The 20,321-nt window shown below is 40.7% G+C and overlaps 1 protein-coding gene across 1 annotated transcript in view; it reads right to left on the reverse strand.

Annotated features, from left to right (window-relative positions):
• Positions 1–579: 579 nt before the first annotated feature.
• The window catches only part of LOC126471029 (toll-like receptor 7), an 84,500-nt gene continuing 64,758 nt past the window's right edge, over positions 580–20,321 (reverse strand). Inside the window, exon 3 of the mRNA XM_050099094.1 lies at positions 580–1,076. The gene's annotated coding sequence lies outside the window, so the exon portion shown is untranslated. The remainder of the gene's footprint in view (positions 1,077–20,321) is intronic.

Below are 20,321 nucleotides of genomic sequence, written 5' to 3' on the forward strand. Positions count from 1 at the left end.
TGTTTATGGATTGCTGGGAGTGTCTAGGTTAATTGAGAGATTATTATTAGCCAGCCTGCTCGAGTGTTAAAGATATTACTGTGCCCTCTGCCACAGAATCGTAGCAATATCATTTTAAGCCTTTGCCGGAGAATCCCGAAATACTGACTTCTAAAATGTACTGTTTTTAGTCAAGACCATCTATTACTACCTAAATAATCACTGGTAATTTGCTGAAGCCAAAAAATAAACTGTGTATATTCTCTGCTTTTTTTCCTAGTTAAAAGTATTCGTAGAACCAGAGGTACTGATGGACATAGTACCTTTTAACGAACGGGGCATGTTGACGTTACAGTGAAACAATGAAAGACATCAATGTTCATCTCGTATACCTTTTTCTTTTCGTGTTTAGGTTTTGGATTGTAAGCCACGTGTGTGATAGCAAGAACGAGAGCTTTGCCACCATAACAGAAATTAATGGAACTGATGCTCAATAAAAATCAGAGTGATCGCATATTACGGTTAAAAGATCGTGGGAGTAACAACTGCTTCAGATAGCTAAAATAGAGATATAATATTATTAAATAAAAGACAGGCATACACATTTATTGACAATGAAAACAAATACAGGTAATATTCAGTCGGTAGAAAACACTCAAACGCTTAAGAATGCAAAAGTACATTCACTACAGCGACAAGTCATGACTCAGTCAGCACATCATACATATAATACTGCTTAGTAATTGCGAAATTTATTCTTTAAAGAGAGAATGCAAGAATTCGGCTGAAATATGAAGGAAACAACCGACAAACAATTAGCAATATCGTAGCGCTATTTATACAGCAATCACACGTTCACTTTACGTATTTACAAATAATAATACACAATAATCACACACTAGTAACGTTGCAGAGGAAAATGTAAAAAAAGGAAGTCTCTTCGAGCTACATTTGGCAATTAGATTTCAAGAATAGATAATAAAATTAATATCACAGCGTAGTTTGTTGGTTAACATGCAGGAGGACCACGGCACACGCTGCTCCCCGACGTTGTCGCAGCTTGCCCTGGTCCGCGCCGGCCGACACCTCCTGGATCCCTGCCAACAAGGTGCACTATTTTAAATCTACCGTTTCCAGCCGGTCACTACACTTCTCAAATATATTAGTAATGGCTGTAGAGTGAGGAGTGTCACACACTCGGCTGTTAGTGAAAGAGAGCGGGATGCTTGTGTTCGAGCCAATGGCAACACGGGAGTATTTCTCTAAGAAGGCTGATTGCTGATTGGCCAGCGTGGAAAGTATTTTCAGGCCTGTTAGTGGAGAAAAAAGAAGTTAGTCACATTCACAAAGAACGTTAATGACGTTCGTTCATTCATACAAGATCTGTAAAAGAAAAAGTAATGCTTAGACGAGGATGCCAGCCTTGTATTTTCAGTAAGCAAAGTCTCCCTGTGACGGCTCGTTCATGAAATGCTTGCTCCTTCCTATTTAAAGACGTGTTGTCTTTCAAAAACATCAGACCAAAAACATCTCGCAGTTAGTTTAGTTGGAAAAGCATGCACGGGCGAAATACTAGTTGATTTTCCAGCACTCCTTTCGTGGATTGACTTCAGAGTGGCGCCATACCGCGTATAAGAGGTATTGAAAAGGAAGCAGTAATAAAAACCTAAACGAAATGCACACGTGTTATTGTGTATTTCGATTTTTTCCACCCTTCCGCTGTGGTGCTTTTGTTTGGCGTCGGAAGTACACTACTCACTGACTTAATCCATCTTTCACTCTTTTGGATATTCTACTTTTAAGCAGCAGACCCAAGAGAACACTTGGTAAGCACAGATCGTGACGCTGAGGTTGGCCATGACATCCCCTGTCTCCTGCCGCCACGTTGAATCAAGTGCGCTACCACTGTTTCAGTAGTTTCTTTTCACGTGGTGTTCACTTACATGTAATCACAGCGTAGATTGTAACTATGTAGACTTTCCCGGCGTATTAACAGATCAGATTCTTGACATGTCTTCAGCAGGGTCGAACTGTCATCTGCACACAATATTTCCGCAGTCGACGGGGCCGCCATAGGTGAGGAAAGCTAAGGGACTCTCGCCGATAACTGTTGATGGCGGACAGGTAGACAGCGGAAATATGACAGTTTGGGCCGGCTGAAGACCCGACAAGAACCTGATCACAGCGTAGACTTGTACCTAAATGACTTTATGTAAGCCCCACTTGTAACTATACTTCCTCCGTTTTTAAAAAGGAAACTATGTAAACATTTATTTTTCATTTTATTATGTGATTACATAGGATTCTCTCAGACTATAACCGCAGCGTACATAGTTACTCAAAAGACTTCGTGGCTGTCCGATTTGTAACATTATGTCAGCAATTTTCGGAGTGTATAAGAAATTTGTTTAAAATTTTTTGTTTATGTTTAATGGCCCTATAACGGTGTCTGTGCGTTTTATTAATTACCAAATGTGTATTATTATATATCAGTTACAATAACTGCATCAAATATTAATCCAGCCTCATATACGTACATTACGCAATGAGCGCTACAAGAATAATTTTTGTAGCTTCTGTAAATAATAATTATTTGGCAATAATTTTTAAAACACGAGTTGAGAGCTCTTCCACGTTATTAGCAATCACGCTATAATGTGACTAGTGTATGGATAGACTGTATCTCGGAAGCAGGTGATCACACCGTCGATCTAATGCTACCACGCTGAACTATTGTTTCCACCATTGCTGTAATTATTCCTTTTTGTCTCATGTGGTTATCACTCAGATTTTTCTGCAGCATGGATGGTTACTCAAAAGGCATGTGTAAGCCCTGCTGATAACTGTTTCTCCGCATCTTTATAATAATGTTTTAATTTTTTTAGTTTTGATTTTTATTATGCTACAATCTGAGCACACTGTTGTTACTTTGGACATAGCCCTAGTTTACACGGCTGCTTAAATGACGTGATAGAAGCCCAGATTGCTCAAATGACCTTGTGTAAGCCCAACTGATAATCATATTTCCACACTTTATAATAAATATTTTTACTATGTTATAATTTGAGTACAATGTCGTTGCTTTGCATGTAACCACAATTTACACCGCCACTTTAATAATACTGAAGGAACCCAGATTGTAATTCCTACCCCTGCATTTTTACGATTTCTAAAACTTTTAAAAAATTTTCAAAGTATTTTAATGACCTTGTAAGTGTGTCTATGGTTTTTGTCAATTGTTAAGTAATCTATAGTCAATTAGTTTGTGGTAACTGTACCAAACATAAATTCTGCTTCGGCGTAGGAACATGGTGTAATTAACGTTGTATGAATAATTTTTTTAGAGTCTGCCTTAATTACTAATTGGCAATTTTATAAACACGCTATTAGATTTATTTTCGTCCACGTTTTAGTTAGCTCGCTGTATGTAATCACATAAATGATTTTAAGTAAGAAATACATGTTACCTATCGGTCCAATTGTCAATGCCTAGCCTTCCTGGTCACCAACTGCCAGTTTAGCGGCGCCCTGGCTGCAATGAAGTGATCTGTTGTGAGTGACATAAGACAGATGTATGTGGTGATTAACAGTGTATACAGTTGTTTTACTTTTGATATGTCGATGCATGGGTCTTTAAGCCTGTTACGTACTTGCCCATTCATGAGAAACAATAATTTAACTGCTGTTTTAAGACATACGCAATAATCTGTCTGTCCAGGTATGTTGTTTTACTGTTTTGTTTTTCTTGTATACTATACCTGATACTCAATAAGACAATTGTTTAGCATATAGTCACACTTTGATTACCGTAACCGGTTATCGAGAAAAAAGTTTGTTATTAGCGATGTTGGAAAACAAGTTTATCTTCGCTCATGTACATATATTTTACACTTCTCATAACTTTCGAACACACTTATGGTTCCTATTTTAGTTATAACGCTATGAATTGGTTCAAAGGTATTACTGGGAATATACAGATGCTTCACATTTAACAAATACAGAAAAATTTTAAAAATCTTATAAAAGCGATATCAAGATGTGTCACCTACGGGAACATTCGGAAGAGTTCGTTCTTAAGCCATGCCTAAGGACTGTTAAATCACATAGAAAGCGTTATCCGTACAGTTGCTTATGATTATGTTTAGTGCTTAAGTTGCTACAGCGTGCCATGTATGCATGATACAGACTGTAGAGCACAGTAGATTTCCGGAACGAGTTCGAAAGCATTTCTTATGTGTTTCCCCAAAGTCTATGGGTCCAGTCTAAGCACACAAAAGAAATTATTTGTAGTAAGCACACTGAGGAAAAAGCAGTTCATTTCTCACTACACGGGGCGAGGCAGCTTATGAGGCTCTGGCGCATTTGAGTGGAGTTTGTTTCATATTCCGCCCAGCCGCCAAGAATGAACGTTTAAGTGTTTTCCCTAAGCCGATTAAGGTAACCAGGATGGTTTCTTTGAAAATGTAACGCATCGTGCTGCTCGCCATTCTTGAAGTGTACGAGTGTGTGCAGAGTGTGTGACGACATACTCATCAGATAGCACGAGAAGCCTTAATATGCCTTGCTACTTCTTTTCTCTTTATTTTCTCCAAACGTGTTTCAGTTCTGTTGTACCATATCTAGTAAGGTCCTTTATCACTGTATAGGTTTCTTTGGTACTGTTGACACAGGTGAGACTGACGTAACATTTCCACTTAATATGCACAAAAACTATGCATGATGTCCACATACAGTGACATAGCTGGACGCTTGTGTTATGTGGTACAGGGTAATATTTTCTTCAGTGTAGCATTTGAAACTAATCATGCATTTACTTAAAACATATTACATTGTAACGAAAATTTTCATAATTTTTGTTTACTTTTTCAAAACTGAAGAGTGAAGGAAGGCTCTGTGTTTCGTTCAAAGCTTTGAAGAAATATGTTGATTGTTTAAAAGACAACACGGGGCTGTAGCTCGCCCAGCTGACGTGTGTGTTTGGGAGAATAAGCATATTTATTGGAAGATTAACACGTACAGAAGCCCAGTGCGTCTTTCACATACATACTTACGTAACACATTTTTTGGATGTTTCCTAGTTTCCTACTGCACTGAGTACTCGAATAGCTCCTCATATTCCTATACGCACCACCAGAGTTACCTGGGAGAAGTGGAATTTATATGTCACCTCGGAGCACTAGAGATAGGTTTTCCGTCCTTTCCCCCAAACCACAGGATGGTTCTTTATAGCAAAGCAAGCACCTGTCGCTATAAAACAGTAAGCTACAAAAACCCCAGTGTGTCCGTTTATGAATTCTCACGATGCTTACTTGTAAACGAGGCACCAAAGGCACTTGCACTGCTCTCGTACTATTCAATTAATACCACTCTTCGTATCTAAGACAACACTTTGCTGATATTCAACAAACATCTTTAACACCGTACGAAAAGTCGATTGGCGGACGACTCAGTGTAACTATTTGGTGCGCACTTAAACAAGAAGACACGATATTCGGCTGAGAGGCAGCTGCGTAGAGTCGTAAGACAGGCGCAAGCACTGCTTGTTTATTGTGTTGCACGGTGTATAAGCAGCCTTGGCAAACATCAGCACCCAGCAAAACAAACAGATTTCACGCGCTGGCGCCGCAGCTTTTTGCCTAATCCAGCTACGCGGGCTTAAGCCTTCTTCTCCAAGTACTACTTGGTCAAATGTGAGCCGACTTTTCCACTGCGTGCGCGCAAGCTGTCCTGCGAAGCAACGAGGTGATAAAGCATGGGAACACTATTACAGGGAATATTCATCCCAAAGCGCACACAGACATGCGAAACGACAACAAACGACGAAAAAGATGGCGAAGAACAGGTTGCTTCCTTCCGAATGGAACGCCCTCAACTTAATTTAAAAATCAATATACTTAATTGGACTCGGTACCATGTATCAGTTCTCCAGTTTACGAATACAGCATCGAACAGTCTACACAAGGCGCAACACATCTGCTAATTACAAGATGATTTTTATATGTATGTAGTTGTCCGAATACAATTTAAAGCGTGAGCAAATACAATTATATTGACCTGAAACTAAGAAACATTAACGAATTTCATGATATAATGACTACGGCATTTTCTGTACGGTACTTCTCAAGTTCGGCTATAAACTAAAAGCAGCAGTGCTCACATATGAGTACTGTAATTTTGAAAGACCTGGAAAACGCACGAAGGATCATTTCAATGGCAACATTTATGTAGATCTCTTCACAATGTTAACTTCCGTACCGGCTTCAGACAATGGCCCTGGATGCCGTTGTCTGTGGTGGCCGCAAAGTGGAACGTAATTTTGTCTTCACAGGAAACGCTGTGAAGTCTGATGCGGTGTGCAATTTACAGCGATAACAACTGACAATGAGAAACATAATTATGTCCTCAGACAGCTGTTTATTTTAGCATGCTTAAATTCATTTCATCTGTTAAATCGAGAAATGAGGAATATACGCTGTGCAATTAGCTACACCATCATCAGTGGCAACTATCATCTATTCTTCAAGTTTCAGATTCGTCTTTCCTTGTGCTACTGAATTGTAAACTCAGCGCATTTCCGAAACGCGAATCATTCGCACACTCCGACAGCGAATGGGCAATAAAAGAGATCTTATCAATCATCGATATGGCGTTCTAAAAAGACATGCTCCTACTATGCTTTACTACGGGTTCTATCGAAGTTTTAGTTACGAACAGCAAAAACCTGTTTCGTAATATAAATATACGTTACAAACAAGGTCTTCAGAAAATACTATGATATCAAACACTATAAAGTGGCAGCAAGATTCGAAATTATTGCAATTTATTGGTCTCAGCAAAAAGAACGTCGGTTCAACGTACGCCACAAGGAGGCAAAATTGTGGCAGAAGTAATGAACGAGAGGCTGCCAGCATGTTATTGATCACGACTCCTGACAGAGTGATCAAAGTATTCGCCCAGATATCGTGAGTGCTACGGCAAGAAGAGCAGCATGACATTACGTCCAATATGCACGATCTCCATCGCATGAAACACGCTGAGTAATGCTTCATCTACAGCAGTTTACGCATATTCTGGAAAAGCAATACTAATTTGCAACATAAGCTATACTCTGAACTTCTCAACTAGCCTCTATTCGTACTAATCCCTTCATTGTTAACATTGAAACACATCGTCACAATTTTTTACGTTATACATTCAATGTACCAAAGTACCGAATAAAACATAATACGCGTTTTCCTGTAACGAGTCCCTACTTTTGCACGGCAGCAACAGCAATAGCGCAGATCTCTCTCTCTCTCTCTCTCTCTCTCTCTCTCTCTCTCTCTCTAGGTATTGCGCTCTACTTCGTACATGCGATGAAAGTCGTGTACTTGCGCAGCGATAGGAAATATTACTGATGCCGAACATCGTAGTACACGTGATGCTACAGTTTCATGGAATGTCATATCCGTGTAATTCCTTGAAGAGAAAACAACTAGTGTTGCGGAAGCTAATTCAAAGTAACGTAAGAAATGATTCAGGCCATTGAAGCATGTTTGAAAAAAAATAGTTTTTGCTTTACTTCTTTTCTGTTTTATTACTTTCTGAAAACAACATATTTATTACAAACAGTAAGTAAAAATCAGCAAAAGTTAACTGAATCATGAAAGGTCTTTGCTAAAAGCAATATGGAACGCCGTAATTAGACTGATGTGTGTAGAGTAATTTGTAGTCCTCGGATTCTGAACAGCAATTATTATCAGCTACTGAAACGCAGCAACAACGAGTGTGACTGCGCGTGTCTTGGGCGCAAATCGCATTCTGGAAACTTGTTTTGAGACGAATAGACAAAGACACAAAATATATCAAAATTTGCAATATTCACAAATAACATTCCTATACGTTATCCTCCACGTTCGCCTTTCTCGAGCCTCAGACTTTCACACGACACACCCTAAGAACAAAAACTGCATCTTTTCAGTTGTAGGATTTCCTTCATAAATTACTCCGTGACATTCATTGTAGGTTTTACAATTGTAATTAGTGCACATGATGGACCCCATCCGGTGTTTTCCCCACAGGAAGGAAGTGGAAACATCAATGCCCCTCTTTATCATATTACAGTATAGAAATAGAGTACAGTAACTGCCTCCTGTATGTAACCTAGCCTACTGAAAGATAAGGAGCCTGAACTGAACAAGAGTTAACTTCTAGACGCCGCGTTTACAGTCATTACTCAAGAGACCCGAACTTAAAAATAATAAAACTCAACGTTCCCTACGAGTGTCCTGCTACAATCTACAAATGAATTAGATCCAGTTTTGATTTTGGTATATTTTTCGTCGTTCATGTTACAACATTAATTTCACACTGTATTAAGTTTAACACAGTGGTTTTTCGTCCCTCATTTCTCATTTAAAGTTAACAGGTGTAGGATAATTCATTCCTTCGTCGGGGATTAATCCTCCTTCAAAAGGTGATTTATAATATTTCTGATAACTTGAAAATAAATTCTTCCTACCTTCGGTCTATGATATGTAAATCTTGAATTGGATTACCTCTTCTGATGTTGCTGTTTCATCATGAATACTTCGGCAATAGCGGCAAATTTTTAGTACGTGTTGTTCTAAGCACAACGTCGAAAAAGTATTTAAGAGTACAAATAACCTAAGTATTTTCACTGTGCAAAAAATTTCTCGTCTCTGGAATAAATAAGAGACTGCTATTACAATGTTTGTATACCACACTGTTTTACCGGAATCGGTTTCCTAGGTTTTTGTAAAACGCCATTATTCAATTTGTGTATTTGGTTTTCTAGTCTCCCTTCCGTATTCGCAGTTTTACAGATAATATAGCATACCGTCTCTTACGAATGTAAAAAAAGTCTTATGTAGACCAGAGGCGCTTCGCTTTATTTGCAGACATCTTTAGTAGTGTGTGTAATACTGCGGCTTTTCTTACTAATCTGTTTGTCAAGTGCGTAAACAGTTTTCATCTTTTTTAATGAATATTATTTTCTACATTTTCATCCAAACATGAGTTTACGCTTCAGAACCACACTGCAGCAAGTTATTATATACAGTCTTACTGCAGTATTAAATGGTATTTGTGGTTTTCATTTGAATTTTAACACGATGTAAATGTAGTGATGACTTTTCACATCGTAATCAATTCTTCTGCGTTTCGCTAATGGGAAGAGTAACAAGTTACCAAAATGAAACCATTTTTTGTGATATGCTGAAATAAGTACAGCAGAATTTAATGAACAACACTACGTCTAAATTTGCTCTAAACGTTTCGAAGTATGAAACTGATACCGCAGTACGTCAATCGACAATGACAAGTGTAGTGCGTTTAGAACTTCAAGTGGTGGAAACGCACAAATGAAACCCGACAGATGGCCAACTAATGGAATAAAATATCATGCGAACAAATAACAACGACTGCAGTTATGTAGTAATAAAATAAAACTCCGCAGACGGAATGATTAAGAGAAATTCCTAGCATTAGGCGTTGTCGTTTGGGCTGAAATCTGCGATTATATATTCATTAACCCGAGTACGCTGTTAACATCGCCATAAACATTTCCGGCGTTAAAAATAGTGGCGCACATGGTACTTCATAGGATGCTGGTACGATCTAAAGGGAGAGTATGGCTATTTTCCTACATGTCTTTTAGATACGATTAACGTGGGACCTAACGCCGAACGGTGATGAATTTGTTGCGGAACTGCCTTCAGCACATGTGGTCGTAGTTAATATCTGCGGAAGTGTCGCGGCTGGTCGTTAGTTAGCACAGCGGCGCTGAATAAACGAGCGACGCACACGTATCCGAGGCTCCGGCAGCCGGCTCGCAACGTGCCCGCCCGCCATTCGTCTTGGCGTGGGTGGAGGCGGGGGAGGGCGCGATCGCGTGCAAAACGCGTGCCCATTTACATGCCGGCCGGCTACCGGCCTCTTCGAAGATGTACAGCTTACTCTCCGTAGGCATTTGTTGCACCCTTTTCCGCGCGGTAATGGTCTATTACACGCCAAGCAGTAAAACGTATTTCGAAATAGCTTACGGCGTCGCGCCAATGTTCACGGTGCTCCCTAAACGGAACTAACGCAGATTTAATGCGTCTGAGTGGGTGGAAGGAAGGGAACTTCGAGAGAAACGAACTGGGACTCGGAAAGTCATTTCGATGACATCTCCCGCCGCGGGAAGAGAACTCGGTGTCTCGTAGTCACCGGAATACCCCTTTTGGTTACGTGGTTACGTCGTTCGAGTAATCCTTAAGCCTGACTTCAAAAGCAAATAGTGTCAAGAAGTCATTTTATCATCAACTTCTTCATAATAATCATTATTATCAGTTTGTCATCCACTGCTGGATAATACCTTTCTCTTCACTGTCCACGTATTACAGTCTTCAGATATACGCAACCATATTATGCCACCGTGTTTCCTATTGACATTTACACACCTTCAATTTAGTTATCGTGTTGCTCTTTTGTTATTTCTTGGAATCCATCAAAGAACTTCCTTTGTACATTACCCACACATTGTCTTGGCTACATATACTTCCAAGCTCCATTTCATTTTCATTACGGCCATAATTACATCTTTTATTCCAGTCTGTTTCTTCGTCCACTTGTTTGCGATCCTTTCTCTCCTATTAATTGGAAATTTGTGGTAAGGTCATATGGGATCAAAATGCTGAGGTCATCGGTCCCTAAGCTTACACATTACTTAATCTAACTTAAACTAACTTACGCTAAGGACGACACTCACACCCATGCCCGAAGGAGGACTCGAACCTCCGACGGTGGGAGCCGCGCGAACAGTGACAAGACGCCTGAGATCGCGCGGCTACCCTCGCGGCTCCTATTAATTCCAGATATGTTGCTGTCCACCACGCGCTGAGTGATCCTGAGTTTCTGAATAGCTCTCTTATGTCCCATTGTAACCAACTATAAAATTTCTTTCCAGGCACATCATAAACTTAGTTTTGATCATTTTGTGAGGTTTATTAAAGAAACTCCAGGACATTTTCACTCTTCTGCTGATTTGTTTTTCAACTGATCATCTGCTCCAAATACAAGAATTCCGTAACTTGTTCCATAAATATATAACTAATTTTATTATTTTCTTTCCGACTTGTTTGTTATAATTTATTTTAGTCTTATTGTAATTGAATTCCAGGTCTGCTTACAATTTATTCCATTCGTTTTTTGAGGTTACTTGCACTATAGGGAAATAGTACGTCGTCAGAAGCAAAATAAAGGTTTTACATACAAGTTCTGCCGTTTAAGAATCGGAAACTTTCTCTAGGACTAAAGAGTATAATTTTTGTGCTATAGAATGTCGTTCACTGAACCCTCTTTATCTCAGATATTCACATCTTCCTGATGTAATCTAATGGATGCTGTAGCATTGGCGTGTGTATTCTTCAGTATACCGACATCACCTGCATCAACCCATTGTTTCTCAAGGGATGTGTGCTCCCTGCCGCCGTTGGATAAGCAGCTGAGCAGCAAGTCGTATACTCCTGGCTCACTCATTTGTTACATAGTTTAATTCTTAATTTCTTTGCGTGTTTTTGGTACTTGCATTGTTTAATTCATAAATTTCGGGCGTATTATAGTATTTGAGAGTGTAGCATCGCGTTTTAGTACCTGAATAGTGTAATTTCGCTTAGTCTCCTTCCGCCGCCGAGCAGTGTCAGCAGTGCGCAAGTAGCAGCATTACTGCATTTACTAGGCAATCTTGTATTTTAATAACCGTTTAAATTTTGTCGATTTGTTTGCGCTCTCTGTAGATTAGTTCAGACATTCTTTGTAAAACAGTTTTTAGCATGGATAGGGACTGCAACTGCTGTGTTCGGATGCAAGCTGAGTTGGCATCCCTTCGCTCCCAGCTTCAGGCAGTGTTGGCTTCGGTCACACAGCTTGAGGCTGTTGCCAATGGGCATCACTGTGGGGGTCCGGATGGGGGTTTGTCGAGGACGGCCAGCTCGTCCCACGCATCCCCTGATCGGACTACGACTGTGTTTGCCCGGGATACTGCCCGCATTGAGGCTGATCCCTCACCTGTGGTAGAGTGGGAGGTCGTTTCAAGGTGTGGCAGGGGGCGAAAGACATTCCGGAGGGCTGAACGGAAAGCCTCTCCAGTTTGTCTGACGAACCGGTTTCAGGCTCTGTCTCAGGCTGATACTGATCTTCGGCTTGACATGGCTGCTTGTCCTGCTCCAGAGGTTGCCCCTCAGTCTGCAAGATCCGGGCAGTTGCAGAGGGTGGGCTTACTGGTAGTTGGGAGCTCCAACGTCAGGCGCGTAATGGGGCCCCTTAGGGAAATGGCAGCAAGAGAGGGGAAGAAAACCAATGTGCACTCCGTGTGCATACCGGGGGGAGTCATTCCAGATGTGGAAAGGGTCCTTCCGGATGCCATGAAGGGTACAGGGTGCACCCATCTGCAGGTGGTCGCTCATGTCGGCACCAATGATGTGTGTCGCTATGGATCGGAGGAAATTCTCTCTGGCTTCCGGCGGCTATCTGATTTGGTGAAGACTGCCAGTCTCGCTAGCGGGATGAAAGCAGAGCTCACCATCTGCAGCATCGTCGACAGGACTGACTGCGGACCTTTGGTACAGAGCCGAGTGGAGGGTCTGAATCAGAGGCTGAGACGGTTCTGCGACCATGTGGGCAGCAGATTCCTCGACTTGCGCCATAGGGTGGTGGGGTTTCGCGTTCCGCTGGATAGGTCAGGAGTCCACTACACGCAACAAGCGGCTACACGGGTAGCAGGGGTTGTGTGGCGTGGGCTGGGCGGTTTTTTAGGTTAGATGGCCTTGGGCAAGTACAGAAAGGGCAACAGCCTCAACGGGTGCGGGGCAAAGTCAGGACATGCGGGGACCAAGCAGCAATCGGTATTGTAATTGTCAACTGTCGAAGCTGCGTTGGTAAAGTACCGGAACTTCAAGCGCTGATAGAAAGCACCGAAGCTGAAATCGTTATAGGTACAGAAAGCTGGCTTAAGCCAGAGATAAATTCTGCCGAAATTTTTACAAAGGTACAGACGGTGTTTAGAAAGGATAGATTGCATGCAACCGGTGGTGGAGTGTTCGTCGCTGTTAGTAGTAGTTTATCCTGTAGTGAAGTAGAAGTGGATAGTTCCTGTGAATTATTATGGGTGGAGGTTACACTAAACAACCGAACTAGGTTAATAATTGGCTCCTTTTACCGACCTCCCGACTCAGCAGCATTAGTTGCAGAACAACTGAGAGAAAATTTGGAATACATTTCACATAAATTTTCTCAGCATGTTATAGTCTTAGGTGGAGATTTCAATTTACCAGATATAGACTGGGACACTCAGATGTTTAGGACGGGTGGTAGGGACAGAGCATCGAGTGACATTATACTGAGTGCACTATCCGAAAATTACCTCGAGCAATTAAACAGAGAACCGACTCGTGGAGATAACATCTTGGACCTACTGATAACAAACAGACCCGAACTTTTCGACTCTGTATGTACAGAACAGGGAATCAGTGATCATAAGGCCGTTGCAGCATCCCTGAATATGGAAGTTAATAGGAATATAAAAAAAGGGAGGAAGGTTTATCTATTTAGCAAGAGTAATAGAAGGCAGATTTCAGACTTCCTAACAGATCAAAACGAAAATTTCTGTTTCGACACTGACAATGTTGAGTGTTTATGGAAAAAGTTCAAGGCAATCGTAAAATGCGTTTTAGACAGGTACGTGCCGAGTAAAACTGTGAGGGACGGGAAAAACCCACCGTGGTACAACAACAAAGTTAGGAAACTACTGCGAAAGCAAAGAGAGCTCCACTCCAAGTTTAAACGCAGCCAAAACCTCTCAGACAAACAGAAGCTAAACGATGTCAAAGTTAGCGTAAGGAGGGCTATGCGTGAAGCGTTCATTGAATTCGAAAGTAAAATTCTATGTACCGACTTGACAGAAAATCCTAGGAAGTTCTGGTCTTACGTTAAATCAGTAAGTGGCTCGAAACAGCATATGCAGACACTACGGGATGATGATGGTATTGAAACAGAGGATGACACGCGTAAAGCTGAAATACTAAACACCTTTTTCCAAAGCTGTTTCACAGTTCCTTCTCTAAATCCTCGCACAAACGAAAAAAAGGCTGACATCGAAATAAGTGTCCAAGGAATAGAAAAGCAACTGGAATCACTCAACAGAGGAAAGTCCGCTGGACCTGACGGGATACCAATTCGATTCTACACAGAGTACGCGAAAGAACTTGCCCCCCTTCTAACAGCCGTGTACCGCAAGTCTCTAGAGGAACGGAGGGTTCCAAATGATTGGAAAAGAGCACAGATAGTCCCAGTCTTCAAGAAGGGTCGTCGAGCAGATGCGCAAAACTATAGACCTATATCTCTTACGTCGATCTCTTGTAGAATTTTAGAACATGTTTTTTGCTCGCGTATCATGTCATTTCTGGAAACCCAGAATCTACTATGTAGGAATCAACACGGATTCCGGAAACAGCGATCGTGTGAGACCCAACTCGCCTTATTTGTTCATGAGACCCAGAAAATATTAGATACAGGCTCCCAGGTAGATGCTATTTTTCTTGACTTCCGGAAGGCGTTCGATACAGTTCCGCACTGTCGCCTGATAAACAAAGTAAGAGCCTACGGAATATCAGACCAGCTGTGTGGCTGGATTGAAGAGTTTTTAGCAAACAGAACACAGCATGTTGTTATCAATGGAGAGACGTCTACAGACGTTAAAGTAACCTCTGGCGTGCCACAGGGGAGTGTTATGGGACCATTGCTTTTCACAATATATATAAATGACTTAGTAGATAGTGTCGGAAGTTCCATGCGGCTTTTCGCGGATGATGCTGTAGTATACAGAGAAGTTGCAGCATTAGAAAATTGTAGCGAAATGCAGGAAGATCTGCAGCGGATAGGCACTTGGTGCAGGGAGTGGCAACTGACCCTTAACATAGACAAATGTAATGTATTGCGAATACATAGAAAGAAGGATCCTTTATTGTATGATTATATGATAGCGGAACAAACACTGGTAGCAGTTACGTCTGTAAAATATCTGGGAGTATGTGTGCGGAACGATTTGAAGTGGAATGATCATATAAAATTAATTGTTGGTAAGGCGGGTACCAGGTTGAGATTCATTGGGAGAGTGCTTAGAAAATGTAGTCCATCAACAGAGGAGGTGGCTTACAAAACACTCGTTCGACCTATACTTGGGTATTGCTCATCAGTGTGGGATCCGTACCAGGTCGGGTTGACGGAAGAGATAGAGAAGATCCAAAGAAGAGCGGCGCGTTTCGTTACCGGGTTATTTGGTAACCGTGATAGCGTTACGGAGATGTTTAATAAACTCAAGTGGCAGACTCTGCAAGAGAGGCGCTCTGCATCGCAGTGTAACTTGCTCGCCAGGTTTCGAGAGGGTGCGTTTCTGGATGAGGTATCGAATATATTGCTTCCCCCTACTTATACCTTCCGAGGAGATCACGAATGTAAAATTAGAGAGATTAGAGCGCGCACGGAGGCTTTCAGACAGTCGTTCTTCCCGCGAACCATACGCGACTGGAACAGGAAAGGGAGGTAATGACAGTGGCACGTAAAGTGCCCTCCACCACACACCGTTGGGTGGCTTGCGGAGTATCAATGTAGATGTAGATGAAGATGTCAGCAATAAATACGAATTCTCACTATATTGGTGCATTCGAGGTAGCCTTTGACTCACAAAAAAAAAAAAAAAAAATCTGTCGTTATAGCCTTTATATATGTAAGCAGCATTATTTCACATGCATATAATTCACACAATGATTCGTATCCTTTAGGACGCAGAGTACGATCGTTACGTTATCGGCTCTCTTTATCTATTCTCTCAGGGTAAGAATAAAAGATGAATAACACTGCACACATGAATCCAAACAAATCGTCATAGATATTTTGAAGAAAGATGGACCAGTAACTAACTGTCGTACTCAGCCAAACCTTCGATTTAAGCACAGTTCGTTTTACTCTAGCAACGACTAGCGCTGTACTAAGTACAGTTTCTGCATCCCATTTAGAACTATCCGTAGAATGTCATAGTATACACTACACCAACGTCATCTACTTGATTAAGAAGACAGGCCACATTAGTTAATAACACTCCCATTCGACTCCGAAATAGAAGCTCACTAAGTCAGTATACTAAGTCAGTATTTAACAGAACGATTTTAATTTGAAAAATATACATATATATATATATATATATATATATATATATATATATATATACATATACATATAATCAGTATCATCATATGGTGACTGTTAACAAGAACGTCCTCTGTGTTAGCGCTTCTTTCATTATTACTCTGTGTTTAAAATTCATCGTTAAAGTGTTTCATACGGAGGAGAACAATGATCTCGGTAAGGAAGGGAGGATGACAACGCCGTCTCCTTCCAAGCGGTATGAACAATTTATTTTGCGAAGTGATCCATGCAGTGTGTTTAAGCCTAAATCATAATGGACGGACTATAGTTCGAATTACCAATCTCCAGTATACATGTCAAGGCAGTTACTGTTACACCGTCTCGCCTGAGGGAGAATTTCTGTGTGTGTTTTTGTTAAGTCAGTTTAAGTCAGTTGCAGAAGAAAATAAATGGATAAATAATTTAAGTATTCTGCGTATGACACAACCTTTGTCGGACACCAGCCTTTATAATACACTTGGAGACTTGATTGTTCAAAATAAAATGTCGTATTCATACAGAAACACGGGAGCGGAGGATCTGAGTTACTGAATCGATACATCGACCGTCAAATGCAACAACTGTCTCGACACAACTAGGATGTTGAAACTCGGTAAATTATTGGACTTTCTGTTCATATTAAAGGTGCACGGTTTTATCGAACGTGGGGCAAAGTTCGTTTGACCGCAAGAGTATAATACGATACCTCTCTTGTATCGTAAGCCAGGTTCCTCGCTGTGTAGACGGCGAACTGAATGAGACGTTTGTAATTTTTGTAATTAAAAAGAATTCGATTTCGCATACATACTCAGAGGAAGAGATGAGTGATCAAGGAAGTATTTGGAGAATATGTAACGCAGATGGATTGTATTTAATGGGATATATATTAGGACTCTAGATCTTCGCGCGCCGAAAATCGTTACATTTAGCGCCCATCCTTCACTTGCAGAAATAAGAGCAAATCACACTGGGCAATGTGAGGGTTCTTAAGAGCTTACAAACGCCATAGCTAAATACAGGGCGCCAAATATTTTGACCAGTGTACGGAATATAGCTGCACTGAAAGAAAATAATACGGGCCTTGAAATGGCAGAAATCTTCGGTTTTAACTTATTTTTATAAATTAACAGAGAGGCAATACTTAATGGTCCATAAAAACCTCATATTGGGGTGAAATGAGGTTCGAATGCTCGTCTGTTCGTCCTGATTTAGTCTTTCTGTAGTTTCACTACATCAGGTAAGTCACATGTCGGGGTAGTTCCTTAAAAACAGCCGATTTACTTCTCCATGCATGTTGATTCCGATACTGTGTTCAGCCTTTGCCTACATCGACATCAATGGGAAGTTAAACTACAAACTTTTTCCTTTTTCTTTCGTTCACTAAAATTTTCCCATAAATGAACGGACAATCGCAATTTTAGTACGAGTCTAGCTAAGCATGTTTTAGCTTTCAGTAGCTGATAGATGCATAAACATACAACACTGAAAGAGGTGCGGAAGGTATGAATATAACTCATCAGCAACGATTCCAAATGGGCTTTAATGACAGACATGTCTGCCACTCTACCACAATCTGCAGAGCGAATCTTCTTTCGCTGTTATTCATTGTTAAAGGCAATATTCTTTTTTTGGAACGTTTGCGGATCCGCCATCAGCTTACAGGTAGACTGTGCTGTAAATTGTTTAGCTTTCTGTTAATAAAAAGGGAAATCACTCCATCGATCATCCGACGCAATTTCCACCGCACATATTACCGATGATGGTTTTTAATTAAACAGGAATATGATGTCATAATTAAATAATTCGCTTAAAATTTGTGGCGGCGAACGTATGAAGGCTTCACATTTAATATCACTCAACATCGGAAACACGAAGGGGAAACAGCTCTAAAATCGTAGCAAGTTGCCTGTCAGATGGCAACCTTTATTTCATATTTGTGGTACAGTTTCTTATAGCTAGTGTGCTACAAACTGAACAGAACTCCCAATCTGCTTACGCATTTATTTAACACTTTTGTGTTTTAATGGAATCTATATTTGAAAGAGAGAATCTCAATAGCCGAAAGCGATGGCAGGGACTGAGATTAAACAATAAAATCATAAGATGGACTGACAAAACTAAATTCAAGGAATCCCTGGTGATCGCAGCACGTCTGCCTATTTCAGCTGGTACATTGTGTTTTAGCACTGTTGCCACGTTTCGAAGAAAAAAAATTGGACAGCTCGGGTTCTACAAACACCTGCAACACAATGGCACTCTGAATCAGGTTGAATGAAACGTTCTGATGATGACGTACGTTTATTGCTGTATGGCGTATCTTTGAAATGGAAGTGACTCAACAGACACAGCATTAGTATAAGAAAACAGTTGCCAAAGAACATCGTGTTACAAAACAGAAACGAAAGTTATGAATTAGCGTCTAGTTGCCATTTGGTGTTGTTTTAGACAGAAGACCAATTCAGTTTAACAGTTACTAAATTGGAGAGAAAAAGAAGGGTGGAAGGGGTAGGAAAGATTCTACTAAACTGAGTAAGGGCATAGCACAGAAACCAAAATCTGGGTGGGTTGGAGAATATTTGAGAGAGAGAAAGGGGGGTTGGATTAAAGCCTCATCCAAGTGGCAGTTACGAGATGGAGGACGAGTTCGAATTAAACAGGTGTATTTGAGATAGTTAGCATTGTATTTTTGCAAAAAAGGGCGATGGGAGTCTAACCAAATCTCTACCACATACAACGAAGTACCATAGTGCTCAGAGCCATTTGAACCACATACAACTGAGCCGGCTCACACCGTAAAATAATGTGATATAGCTTCCCTAAATAATATGCTGTATTGAAAGCGTAAAAAGTTATTTTATGCTGGGTAGCCCGCCAACAGTAATTGGCAAAACCAATAAGAAGGAATGACCCGCACTGCAAAACTCATATAAAAAGAACTATAATCGAATAATGGGAAAGCTTGTGGTGACGAAACCTCGAATCCTCCTGTCTATCCAATCGGAAAGCGACGAATCCGATGTAATTCTGGACTCTAAACTAGCATAAAATGTTGCCTGCAAACGCAACGTACGCAGTGCCACTCGAGTCGGCAGGGCCATTATCATATGGGGGAAGTTACAAGAGGTGTCTCCCCCTCCAGAAGAGGCTCTATCTGGGGCAACCATAGCCAAAGTGGGCGTTACGGAAAGTGGGCGTTTTATCATCTTACTTCACAGAAGCCATTCATCATTTTATGACACATAGGGTCTCCTCCGTGTATTCCAGATCGACGTTATGCGCTCGTGCACAGAACGAACTGTTCACACCAGTGCGGAGCACTGACTAGCTGACTAGAGCCGACCAAAGCGTCCCAGCCAGCAGCAGCTACTGTATTATAATACGTCGGATAAAAATGCTGCAGCCTGTGCTACTGCTATTCTTTTGTTGTGATTAACTGCAAGTAAATTTATGAACTTGTAGCTACTTAAAGCTCAGTAGTTTCTAAATTAGTTTCCTTCTTTTAAAATGACAGACAATATTGAAGAAAAGGGAGGTGATTCATCTCACACAGGAAGATTATCATACGCAGGACACACAAGAAATAGGAAATTATGTCTAAGAATTAAGGCATGTTTTATCTAACAGTATGATGCAAAGAAATAACAAAAACTAGAAAGGCTGATGCAAAGAAATAACAAAAACTAGAAAGGCTTGGGGTACCAGTATTGTTGTGATCCAGCTGCAAAAGGTAAGTGACAGATAACGTAATAGTTCTCTTTCTGTAGAATATATTTTAATTTTGAAATTCTTCAACGCGCTTTATGTATGAATAAGAGCCTCGTTTAGAGGACTGAAGTTTCAATCATGTCCTGGCCAGATTCATTTACGGTTTCACGCTTTATTTAAAGAACATTGCGATATGACGAGAAAGGGGCATAATTGACCTCTTTCCTTATATTGAGACCTATTAACGAGTATTTTTTCTTTAAATATTGATGTGTTACGATAAAAAAGACACCCTTTAGTTTTGTTAAAACTACAGGACTCTTACATACCATGTGAGTAGCTGCCTATCCTGAATATAATTCTAATGTTGGTTTTGGGCGATGACGGAGTACACTTTATGAAAATGATTTATTCGA

The sequence above is a fragment of the Schistocerca serialis genome, chromosome 3 (genome assembly GCF_023864345.2).
Source record: "Schistocerca serialis cubense isolate TAMUIC-IGC-003099 chromosome 3, iqSchSeri2.2, whole genome shotgun sequence".
Taxonomy (NCBI): Eukaryota; Metazoa; Arthropoda; class Insecta; order Orthoptera; family Acrididae; genus Schistocerca; species Schistocerca serialis.